Genomic DNA, 12,779 nt, shown 5'->3' on the forward strand with positions numbered 1-12,779 from the left:
CAGATTTCACCAAACCCTAAAATGAAGTTGTTATCAACCCTAGATTATTTTAAAGGGAAGGAGGTATGTTTGATATGCCAAAGAGCCCTTTCAGTAAATCTTCAACAGCATGACTAGCTGCATAAACCATAAAAGAAGGATCTGACCCTTTCTGGGGAGGAGGGTAATGAGGAAAACCTTGCTCAAAGGAATAATATTCTAATGGAGAGCTCAAGAGTGCAGCAGGTAAAGGAGGAGTCATTCCAGGTAGTGGAGAGAGCAAGTATTGAGGCCCTGTGAAAGAGAGGACTTCAGGGAGAAGGCCAAAATGAGCCAGCATGACCAAACACAGAAAACAGTTGGGGTGAGGCAGTCTGTGGAATGTTCTTGCATATATATATATATACCACATGTGTGACCCTTAGAGGTCAGAAGGTGATGTCACATCCTCTGGGAACAGCAGTTATAGAGGTTGTAAACCATCATGCGGGTTCTGGGAACAGAATCCCAGTCTTCTGCAAGAGCAACGAGTGCTCCTAACAACTGAGCGTCTCTCTAGCCCCCATGTGAACCCTTTCACAGACCTTAATGTATATTTGCCTTTCTCTTTCTTTTACTGAAGAGGAAAGTGAGAAACAAAGATGGAAATGGCATCTCGAAGACTAAGAACTACCTATTAATAAACTCAAACCACCAGCCTCTTGCCTCTGGTTGCTGCTCTGCTCTGTGGTCTTGAGACCTCAGATGAAGGTGCAGGCATACACAGCAATAAATAAACGTTCCATATTGTATTGATGTTTGATTTCTGCTAATGCCCCATCACACAGTGGTAAGGTCCATGAGCAATCCTCAGTCATGCTAACTCCTCTGGAACCATGTGGCATTATAATCTCTCAGACAATGGTGTCTAAGAACTATGTATAAGGGTTTTAGATTCACAGGCTGCTTAGGTAATAATCCTAGAGTCTGTGGGCCAGACTCTCTTCCCTAGGAAGAAAAACAAGCTAGCATTTTTTTCTCAGAGAAGACAACCAGAAAACCTAAAGTATCACCTATCAGCCCCTGGGGGGGGGGTCACTGTTCTGCTTTTCCCATTCATTGACTATTGAGAGCCATTCCTGGTCCACTACACCCACAATCCAAGGACAGTGCACATCTACTATACAACAGTTTGTTCCCTGTTGTTTTGGAAGATTAGTGCAAACAATTCTCAAAGGACATCTAAAAAGCTTGAAAGAATATTTTTAAATAACAAATAGACATTTGTTATCCTTATAACCAGTTATTTATTCTGACTCTTTTTGTTTGTTTTTAGTATTTATTTATTTATTTAATGTATTTTAGCACACTATGGCTGTCTTCAGACACACCAAAAGAGGGCATCAAATCCCATTATAGATGGTTGTGAGCCACCATGTGGTTGCTGGGAATTGAACTCAGGACCTCTGGAAGTGTAGTTAGTGCTCTTAACCACTGAGCCATTTCTCTAGCCCCTATTCTGACTATTTTTCTTATGTTAGCTCACTTGTGTTTATTCTTTTATCACTTAAGGATTATTCCCCAATCACAGATTATTTAGAGGTGAAATATGACATAGCACCAGCCTTCGCTGAGTTCATCTTAGAGGGGGCCACCATGAACATGCTGATGACAATCCATGTGTGCCTCTAAATAAATGTCAGTTCTGGAGAGAGATTGGAGGTAAGTGCTTGCAGGGAGATTACCACAAGGGAGGTGAGGAATGAGCTTGGCTTGAATAATTCGACTGAATGGAGAATGGAGAAGAAATGGTTCTTTCAGACTGAAGGACAACTGGGTAGAAGCAAGGGGCTGAGGGATGCCCCTGCAGCCTTGGGTGACCCACCCTTCAAGGCTGTACATTAAAGTTTGTAATTCATGGTCAGTCCACGTTGATATAACTTCAGGCTTCTCACTGCTAAGATTTAACCTTTGTCATCTGGACCTTTTGGGAGTCTTGCTTAATTTCCAGAGAGAAAAAAAAATTAAGTAGTCAATATAAACTTTGCTAAGCTACTTCAAAGGATATCTGCAAAAGCATGGGTTAGCTTCTAACATGGGCAGCTTACAGGAGGCCTGAAACAAGCAATCGGAGCTTGTCGGTAAGGCCATGTTCTTTATCCCATTGGTCAAAGGTAGCCTACCACTTGGGCTCTCCACGGAAGCGGCTGCCAGACAGCCATGGATCAGAATCTGAAATGGGATGCTTCAGACTGGGCATTCCTTTGTTCCTCATTAAAGGCTTTGCCATGGCAATAAAGCCAAATTCCATAAAAAGATAACTCCCAATAGACCATCATAAGCCTGAATAGAGTAGGTGCTTAATAATGACCCAGGAAGAAAAAAACAACAGTATTTTGTGTTTTCACCATGCCAAACACTGCATTTTAACATTTTAAATTTAACAATTGCCTCAGAAACACCCTTAGTCTTGCTCTAAAAGCACTGAAAAGGAAATGATGAAACCTGAAATATTCCCATCCGAATGCTGACTGGAACTGGTTCCACATGGAAAGTTCAGTGCACTTAGGAATGCAGAATACAGTCTGCAAAGGGTCCTTGTGATAACGGGTCATAGAAGATCTTTCCCCTCTAATCTGAGATCCAGGGAGACACAGGAGAAGGGTTTGTTCTGATTGAACCCATTCAAGGATGCAAACTATTCCAAAATATCCTCAGGACTTGTCATACAAACACACACACACACACACACACTCACACATACACACACACACACACACATGAAAATGCAATTTGAGAACACCAATGTGTATCTGGAAAGGACTTGTAGATGTAGACTGGGACTTTATAGTGAGACTATTAAGGCATAAAGAACAACTCCTCCGCCGTAAATGTGAGGGAGCTGGAGAGAGGGCTCAGCTGCTCTTGAAGAGACCAGAGTTCAGTTTCCAGCACCCACACTAAACATCCCACAACCATCTGCAACTCCAGCAGACGAGAGCAGACACCCACTGTACCAAATGCACAAAACTCCACAGGGACACATAATTAAAAATAGTGAAAAAAAAAAACCCCACTAATTCTTCCTACTGTGTAGCAAATTACTAAGTTTCTCTTTGTTCTGGTGTCCTCCTCCATAAAGATGGTTTGGTACTGGGTGAACTGAGGACACTTGGTGAATGTGACAGGCCATGAGGATGAGTCCTTCTGCACTATGAGAAAGTAATGACTTCATGTGATCTGTATTTAAGAATCTAAGGCAAGTGGGGTGGGTAGGCTGTATGTAAGCCTGACGGACATAGATGAGGACATCAAGAAAATAAAAGTAAGCCGCCAGGAGTCTGTAGTACCTGGGTCTATAGGACAGCAGAGCTGAAGGACAATGAACCAAATGTTTATTCTTTCATGAGCCCCAAACAATCACTGCTAAAAATCATCTTCCAGACCATAAGTATGGCACTAGATAAGAGAAGGACTGACAGCTCTCAGCCAGCCAGTGGACAACGCATGAAAATAAATCCTTCTCTCTGCCTGTGCCCTGTCTCTGTGTTTGTATGTCGGGGTGTGTGTGAGTGTGTGTACTAATGGCTCTACTTCCCTGGGGGACACTAACTACACATTGACAAGACTGAAGAGTTTTTCATCCCCACAACTTCTGTTTGTTCTGTTTCATGTTTGACAGTTAACATGGCTAAAATCAATAAAAAACCCTTGGGGATTCACGGGCAGATGTTCTTGGATCTATCCCCAGGAAAAAAGGGGGGGCGGAGTGGGTTTGACAAAGCCCTAAGGCTCCTCAGCTCAGAGAGGGATAGCTGCTGAGTTAGAGGAATATAGAAAAGATCCATCCATCACTAGGATGGAGTTGGAAGTGCTCTATTGTCTTGGGGGGTGGGCGGGAATCTTGGGATCTTACCTTAGAATTTTCGTTTGTAAAGCTAACTTAGTCCATAAGGTTATCTCAAGATAAGAAAACTAGTATGTATCCCAGCATTATCCACTTTCTTTTGTTCTTGGATTGGGGTGAGTGGTTCTGTCCCAAAGGACACATACATATTTATGAGATAAACTGACTTATGATGTCTAATTTGTTAGCTCTCAAATGCATGGAGATTGAGTGTCTCCTTGTTCTCGCCTAATGGCTCCTTTCCAATTACCTGCACCACATCTGAGCCCCATGACCAAAGCAGTGGCTTTGGGCAAAGAGCCACTCATTGATTAGGGATTTACAGAACATACTGTACAGTTAGTCAAGTCTATGTGGAAAGGGCAGTGAGACAGTACAAAGGAGGTGATGAAGATAAATCAAAGATCATGTTCACATTCAGTGTCTTTTTGATGCTCTTTATTGAGAGAGAACAACCATTATGGTTCATGTTAGGCAGATAAGACAGAGGCATGGAGAATCAAAGTAACTTGCCCAAGTTTGCTGAGGAAATAAGCAGTTATTCTGCAATTGGAACCTAGGGCTTTGTTTGCAAATCCTCATGCATTACCTTTTATAGTCCCACCTTTCTGAAATATAGTAGTAGTCTACTGTGGGCCCTCATTTCCTTAAAACAACAACAACAAAAAAAAAACCTTATTTAAATCCTAGCTTTTTAAATGCATCTTTAATGCATAAAAACATTTTTGATATTATAGAAACAATAGAAATACTCCACAACTCGAAATTAGTGCACAGATAATTCCAGAGACATTTATTGTACAACTCTTCCCTGCCTGACTATTGAGGAACTCACAATGGGACTTAGAATAAAACCCAGCTTCTTCCTGTAACAGTTTTCCCTCATAAAAGACAGAGACAAGTGTTCAGAAAACTAGCCACAGAAATTATAACAAGATGATCTTGAAGGTTAGTTTAAGGACATCCCTCTTGGGTCACAAAAGGGCCTAGGACCTTTCTGAGGTCAACCCAGTAGTTTAGTGAGAGGCTCGTGGCTCCTGCTCAAAACATACTCTACTTCATGAAGCTATTCCCAAACTGGCCGGCCACTGTCCCCCACCAGCAGCAAGAGCACAGCTCCACAGTGCGTCTACACAGCTTGAGGATCCTCTCAGAGCCTCGGAGGCTTCTTCTACTCAGTCACATCAGAGATTCAGGACCAGTCAGAGGGAAGCAAAGTTAGTGAATTTACTAACTAGGACAATGGACAGAGGGACTTGAGAGTTGGCAGAGCAGGAGTTATGCAAGTGATTGTGGGCGTGTGGGGTTTCATCATTTAAGGGAGACGATCTATAGAACAAAGGGTGAGGCAGGAACATGTGTTGGTTTACGCATTTCCTTGTTGGAATCAGGTTTCCCTTTAAATAAAATAATAAGGCAACTTGGGGGTACTGGTAGGCAGAAAAGGTGTGATTGAGGCAAAAAAAAACATAGGTTAATGTAGCCACCAGCTGCTATGGGTTCCTGGGTTCCTGAAAGGAAAGCTGGGGATAGATGGGAAGGACTGCGAGAGAAATAACGAGACAAGACAAAGTTCCCTGATCAAGGCTCAATCTTTTAATTTTAAGGTCTGAATATAAAGGGGGGAGACCCCCGCTTTGCCAGGATCTTGTCAGGAAGACAAGTTCAGTTGCTCAGCTGGTAGTGGCTTCCTTCAGTAAGCTGCAGATGTGGCAGGACAATAGACTTTACCTAGGTTGGAAGACTCCACCCTCAGTGGGCTAAGCAAAGCAAGGTCTGATTCATCCCGCTCAAGGCTGGGGAAAGGGCACAGGTTAAAATGTAAAGATTAATTTGATTTTGTTGTGCCCTTATCAAGAGCATTATTCACTGGCTGTCATGTTAGCCTTGTCTGTGGTGTTTTCAGGAAGAAAGGATAATTTCTGTGTACTCTTTTCATTTAGGGCAGTTTCTAGTCAGCTATGCCAAAAGTATTGATTCAGCAAGAGACTTAAAATAGGCCCTGGTGGGTGAGGGGCCTCTTCCCTTCCCATACTCCATTGGTCTTTCAACTTTGCCTCAGTAACAAGGAGCCATGGGGCACCACACATATTTTATAATTCTAAAAGAAGGAAACACGGCAGTGGTTTCTAGGACATACCCATTAGAATCCATGTGAATGCCTTGTTCTGGAAGTTTCCCATTTTTAACAAGCATAGAATTCCTTCTAATGACCAAAATCTCAAGGACTAGGGCCTTGTGGATATATATCCCATTAAAAAATAATTGTAGTAAGCTAAGAAGAAAAAAAAAAAACTCATTTGCTCTTTCCACATGTGCATACATATCACACACACAGTTCTTTCAGATGGTTGATAAGTGTTTAAGTCAGGACATACAAAATTTAGGTTGTTTAGAACAAACTACCTTCGAAACAGAATGTGAGTTCCTTTTGGCTTGGAAATCTGAGACAAGGAAAATATTTAGTGGCCTCTGAAAGGAGGGAGCCTTGCTCCTCAAAGGAAGGACCTCCAAACAGTACCTTTGCTCTCAAAGATGCACCCGAAATACAGAATCCTCTGTCTGAGCCAAGACAGCAAGCCATTGTCCTAAGAGCCCTGCAGTGACTTGCAGTTCCAACACACCTGTCCTAGTTAGAGCTACCATTGCGGTGAGGAGACAAGATGACTAAAAGCAAGTTTGGGAGGAAAGAGTTTATATAACTTACACTTCCACATCACAGTCCATCATTGAAATAAGTCAGGACAGGAACTCAACCAGAGCAGGAACCTGTAAGAAAAATCTGATACAGAGGCCGTAGAAGGGGGCTGCTTACTGGTGCTCCCCTTGACTTGCCCAGCCCACTTCCTTTTTCTTTCTTTCTTTTTTTAAAAAAAGATTTTATTTATTTATTATACGTAAGTACACTATAGCTGTCTTCAGACGCACCAGAAGAGGGCGTCAGATCTCATTACAGATGGTTGTGAACTACAATGTGGTTGCTAGGATTTGAACTCGGGACCTCTGGAAGAACAGTCAGTGCTCTTAACCACTGAGCCATCTGTCCAGCCTCCCAGCCTACTTTCTTATAGAACCCAGGATCACCAGTCCAGGAGTGGCATCACCCACAATGGTCTATAGGCATTTTCTCAGTTAGGTTTCTGGACTTTCAAATGACTCTAGCTTTGGTCAACTTGACCTAAAACTAACTAACACAACACCTAACACTGGAGAGCAGCTCTCTGGAATGTGTGGGGCAATGCATGAAAGTCTCCCAAGTCCTATATTTGCTACAGGGTATACACTGGAGTCCAGAGGTCAGAGTCCACCTATCACCTGCAAACTGGATGTTCGGTATACTTGGGAACTCTAAGCCAGTTTCCTTTACCTGCCAAAGAGAATAATGGCTGTTGCAGAGTTTTGGTAAGTGGGAAGAGGCTATGCTCACAAAGTAGAATGCTAGCCTCCCAGTACAGGTGTTCAGTTTTTCTCTTCTTTCCTAGATCCATGCTTCAGAGAAGGTAATTTGTTTTATTTTATTCTGTATCTTTGATGGGTTCCAATGTCCAGAGAAATGACATTGCACATACTGTCATCAAAGACGAACATCGACAACAAAGCCAGGCAAACTCCATTTCTTCCAGGTCTTATACAGAGTGGTGTTTATCAACCACTGTGTGAGGGCGGGTACCTTCAGAGTTAACACTTCTATTAATGCATCCATAAAGTAGTCTTTCTTTACTTACGGCTGCCATTTTATGCTACAAGTTCATCATGCCTACATGTGCCCATTTCCACCATTTTAATCATTTGAGCACATGCTCCATGATTTTGAGCTACACCTGCCCCATAATGTATCTGCCATTATTCCTTTTAATTAGGATCTGAAACTGAGCATGCTCAGAACTCTACCCTTAACTGAGCATGCTCAGGGTGCTCACCCTAAAGTGATTTATATAAGCCTGTGTATCTACCTAGGTGGAGTTCCCACTCCTGCTCTGGAGATGACTCTTCTGTCCCTGCTCCTCTTACCTACTGCAGTAAAAATTCTTCCTCCATCTTTTGTTGCTGTTGTGCAAAAAAAGATTTTGACTCTACCATTCCCTGTTCTGTTTCTAGGCTTGTTTGGGGGATTTCTTTGTCATTATGATGGCAAACAACAAAGGTCCATGGATAAAGAGCTGGTTGTGGATTTGATTTTTCAGTTCTTTTTGAAAGTCTTTGAGACCGAACCCTGCCTGACAGAAAAAGACACATTATTCTCTATCACTATGGATTCTACAAGCTAGAACGCCCCATTTCTCTCCTACTAGGTCATTGCACACATTCCTAGGAAGATCTGGAGAATGAAAGGGTTAAAGACTCATTTGCATACTTCTAAGGAATATCCAAGCCAGCCTCCACTCTATAATGACCTTTGTCAAAAAAAAAAAAAAAAAAAAAAAATCCAAAACAAACCAAAACAAACCAAAACAAACAACCATGGCTTTTCTTCCTACACAGCAGTGCCACCTGCTGGATATATTATCACATTACACTTCTAACCTCTTGCTAGTGCCTTTGATTAATATTTGATAAACTGATTTGTAATTTGTAACTTCAGAGTACTGCAACCCTCAGGCAATGTTAAGGTTTAGTTTGCTTTTTAATAATTTCCAGGTAAGACAGAGTGTGTTCTGGGAGCCATGGCCTTAACCATGGCCTTGTGGAAAATTACTAGCTTAAATCTACAGCCCTGAGAGAACATGTGTACATAGTCTAACAGTAAGAATATTTGTGAGTGTGGAGGACCTGAGCCCGTTGGTTCCAGGAGCCGAAGATTGTCACCTTGCCCCCTCCCTTGCCCAGGGCTCTTCCCCCTCCCTTGAAGCTTTCTCTTGCTTGTGCTCATATTGCCATCCCTGAAGTAAAGTTTTTTGAAGCTTGATCTGACAACTGTCTTGCTCTCACTCCTCGTGTCTCTTGTCTCTTTTAGTCTCTCTCTAGTCCCCTGACCTAGGTCCCTATTGAATGTCCCACAGGTCAGGGCAAGTGTGGGAGTGGGGGGTTAGGAGAGATATCTTGGTTAAGATTCTGAATTATGAGAGTTGCTTTGTAATATAAAACTGGAGTATGGTCAAATGTGATAGCCTTACGAATTGACACAGAGGTCAGGGACAGACCAATTGGAGCTTTAGGCATTTTAAAAACTGCCCTCTTAATGCAGTCAATGGTCTATCACAAACTCAATGATCATTAGGACAGCTCTCCCAATTTTAACCATAGCTGTGGGGAAAATAAATGAAAGCAGCATCATTAACCTAGTTTAATGTCTTTTTGCTCATATTCAATAGAATTGTTCCATCTGAAAACTAGAATCAGGAATTCAGCTTTTCAGTAGTTTGAGCTGACCTCTCAAACTAATAGAATGTCCAGACTCCACATGGGAAGCCTCAGCTCACTCCAGAGTCACTGGAAAAAAGATGAGCCTGAACCTAAATTAAAGCTATTTTTCTGAAACAACTGTTCCAGAGTATTATGATTTCAATCATCACTTAACAGGACATAGTGAATGGAAGATTTCAGCCTTGCTGAAGGATGCCACTTGAGGAAATAAGTTCGTAGAAAGCCTGGTAATCTCAGAAAATGAGCAGTAGATGCTTGTCTCCTCCCTTATTGGGCTGGACTCTCCCTCCTAGTGTCTCTATAGCACTTCCTGACCTCTGTCATCACCCCTGCTAGGTGCCTGGGGTGACTATCTGTATTAGAGGTTCCTGGTCACACCTCCTCCCAGCCATTCAGCCAAGAAAGCCATTAGAAAACCAGAAAGAGGAGTGTGAGGGCGATGGAGTGAGGCAGGCTGCATATTCAGGGTCCCCCCCCCAAAAGCAAGCACTGGTTGAAAATACATGAGGCGTGTTTCTGGGGAACTCATTTCTACAGCATAAAATACCTTGAAAAGAGATCACAGGAAGTGATGGTGCATTCCTGTAATTACAAAACTAAGTAGGCAAGAGAAGGATCAGATGTTGGAGGCAATCCTAGGAAATTTACTTAAACAACAACAACAATAACAACAACAACAACAACAACAACAACAACAACAGATGTCACAGTGAGGGAAAGGCGGCAATACCTTCAGTGGCTTATGATAGTGCCAAGCTGGTGAGGAAGAACAAAAACTCAGGAACAAAAACTCAGGAAGACCGCAGGCACCAGTTTGCCTCCACGATTCTTGTTGACCAGTGAAAGACTTCTTACTTCTGAAAGTGGTAGGGACATAATGGATGAATGTTCAAGTCCTGATCTGTGGAGACCTCACAGCAAGTACTGGAACCATGTCTGTGTTCTTTATATACATATATACTTTTTTCTTTATTTACATTTATACTACTGTTCTATTAACAGTAACCTTTGCTTTCCCCTTTTCAAGGTCTGCCCTTTGGAAACCCCCTATCCCCTCCCCCGCCTCCTGCCGCTATGAAGGTGCTCCCCCACCCACCCACTCACTCCTGTCTTAACACCCTGGTATTCCCCTACACTGGGACACTGAACACCATCAGGCTCAAGGGCTGCTCCTCCCACTGACATCCAACAAAGCTGTCCTCTGCCACATACGCAGCCAGAGCTATGGGTCCCTCCATGTGAACTCTTTGATTGGTGGTCCAGTCCCTGGGAGTTCCAGGGAGTCTGATCAGTTGAAACTGTTGCTACTCCCATGGGGCTGCAACCCCCCTCAGCTCCTTCAGTCCCTTCTCCAGCTCCTCAATCAGGGACCCTGAATTCAGTCCAATGTTTGGCTTCAAGAATCTGCCTCTGTATTTGTCAGGCTTTGGCAGAGCCTCTCAGGAGACAGCCATATCAGGCTTCTGTCAGCAAGCACTTCCCAGCATCCATAATAGCGTCTGGGTTTGGTGACTGTATATGGGATGGATCCCCAGGTGGGGCAGTCTCTGGATGGTCTTTCCTTCAGTCTCTGCTCACACTTTGTCTCCATATTTTCTCCTGTGAGTATTTTGTTACCCCTTCTAAGAAGCACTGAAGCATCTACACTTTAGCCTTCCTTCTTCTTGGGCTTCATATGTTCTGTGAATTGAATCGTGGGTATTCTGAACTTTTGGGCCAATATCCACTTATCAGTGAGTGCATATGGTGTGTGTTCTTTTGTGATTGAGTTACCTCACTCAGGATATTTTCAGATCGATCCATTTGCTTGAAAATTTCATGAAGACATTATTTCTAAAAGTTGAGTAGTACTCCATTGTGTAAATGTATCACATTTTCTGTATCCATTACACTGTTGAAGGACATCTGGGTTGTTTCCAGCTTCTGGCTATTATAAGTATGGCTTCTATAACACAGTGGAGCATGTGTCCTTATTACATGTTGGAGCATCTTTTGGGTATATGCCCAGGAGTGATATAGCTGGGTCCTCAGGTAGTACTATGCCCAGTTTTCAGAGGAATCACCAGACTGATTTCCAGAGTGGTTGTACCAGTTTGCAGTCCTACCAACAACAGTGTTCCTCTTTCTCCACATCCTTGCCAACATCTGCTGTCACTTGAGTTTAGCCATTCTGACTGGTGTAAGGTGGAATCTCAGGGTTGTTTTGATTTGCATTTCCCTGATGACTAAGGATGTTGAACATTTCTTTAGGTGCTTCTTAGCCATTTCAATGTCCTCAATTGAGAATTCTCTGTTTAGCTCTGTTCCCCATTTTTAAATAGGGTTATTTGGTTCTCTGGAGTCTAACTTTTTGAGTTCTTTGTATATATTGGATATTAGCCCTCTGTCAGATGTAGGGTTGGTAAAGATCTTTTCCCAATCTGTTGGTTGCCTTTTTGTTCTATTGACAGTGTCTTTTGCCTTACAGAAGCTTTGCAATTTTATGAGGTACCATTTGTCAATTCTTGATCTTAAAGCATAAGCTATTGGTGTTTTCTTCAGGAAATTTTCCCCTTAGAGAGTGGGCAACCTTGTCTAGTCCCTGATTTTAGTGGGATTGCTTCAAGTTTCTCTCCAATTAGTTGGATGTTGGCTACTGGTTTGCTTATATTGCTTTTACTATGTTTAGGTATGGGCCTTGAATTCCTGATCTTTTCAAAACTTTTACCATGAAGGAATGTTGAAATTTGTCAAATGCTTTTACAGCATCTAATGAAATGATCATATGTTTTTTTTTCTTTGAGTTTGTTTACTTAGTGGATTATATTGATGGATTTCCTTATATTGAATCATCCCTGTGTCCCTGGGATGAAGCCTACGTTATTCTGGTATATGATCATTTTGATGTGTTCTTGGATTCAGTTGGCAAGAATTTTATTATTTTCACATCAGTATTTATAAGGGAAATTGGTCAGAAGTTCTCTTTCTTTCTTGAATCTTTGTGTGGTTTTGGTTATCAGTGTAACTGTGGCTTCATAGAATGAATTGGGTACTGTTCCTTCTGTTTCTATTTTATGGAATAGTTTGAAGAGTATTGGTATTAGGTCTTCTTTGAAGGTCTGATAGAATTCTCCACTAAACCCATCTGGTCCTGGGCTTTTTTGTTTGTTTGTTTGTTTGTTTGTTTTTGTTGTGGTTGGGAGACTTTTAATGACTGCTTCTATTTCTTTAGGGGTTCAGGGACTGTTTAGATGGTTTATCTGATCCTGATTTAACTTTGGTACCTGGTATCTTTCTAGAAAATTCTCCATTTCATCCAGATTTTCCAGTTTTGTTGAATATAGGCTTTTGTAGTTGAATATAGGTTTTTGAGTTTTTTAATTTCCTCGGTTTCTGTTGTTACATCTCCCTTTTCATTTCTGATTTTGTTAACTTGGATATTGTCTCTGTGCCCTCTGGTTAGTCTGGCTAAGGGCTTATCTATTTGTTCATTTTCTCAAAGAACTAGCTCCTGGTTTTGTAGATTCTTTTTATGTTGTTTTTATATCTACTTGGTTGATTTCAGCCCTGA

General features: G+C 42.0%; 1 long non-coding RNA gene across 2 annotated transcripts; it reads right to left on the reverse strand.

Annotated features, from left to right (window-relative positions):
* Positions 1-5,438: 5,438 nt before the first annotated feature.
* On the reverse strand, positions 5,439-10,486 carry LOC116098966. Of its 2 annotated transcripts, none has more exons than XR_004122024.1 (4): positions 10,442-10,486; positions 9,960-10,086; positions 6,573-6,634; positions 5,439-5,661 (listed from the first exon to the last, which is right to left on the reverse strand). It is a non-coding gene; the product is annotated as an uncharacterized LOC116098966 (long non-coding RNA). The 2 variants fall into 2 exon arrangements; XR_004122025.1 differs by having other exon boundaries at positions 10,413-10,462.
* Between the last annotated feature and the right edge of the window lie 2,293 nt (positions 10,487-12,779).

Source organism: Mastomys coucha, unplaced genomic scaffold (assembly GCF_008632895.1).
Source record: "Mastomys coucha isolate ucsf_1 unplaced genomic scaffold, UCSF_Mcou_1 pScaffold20, whole genome shotgun sequence".
In the NCBI taxonomy this organism is placed as follows: domain Eukaryota; kingdom Metazoa; phylum Chordata; class Mammalia; order Rodentia; family Muridae; genus Mastomys; species Mastomys coucha.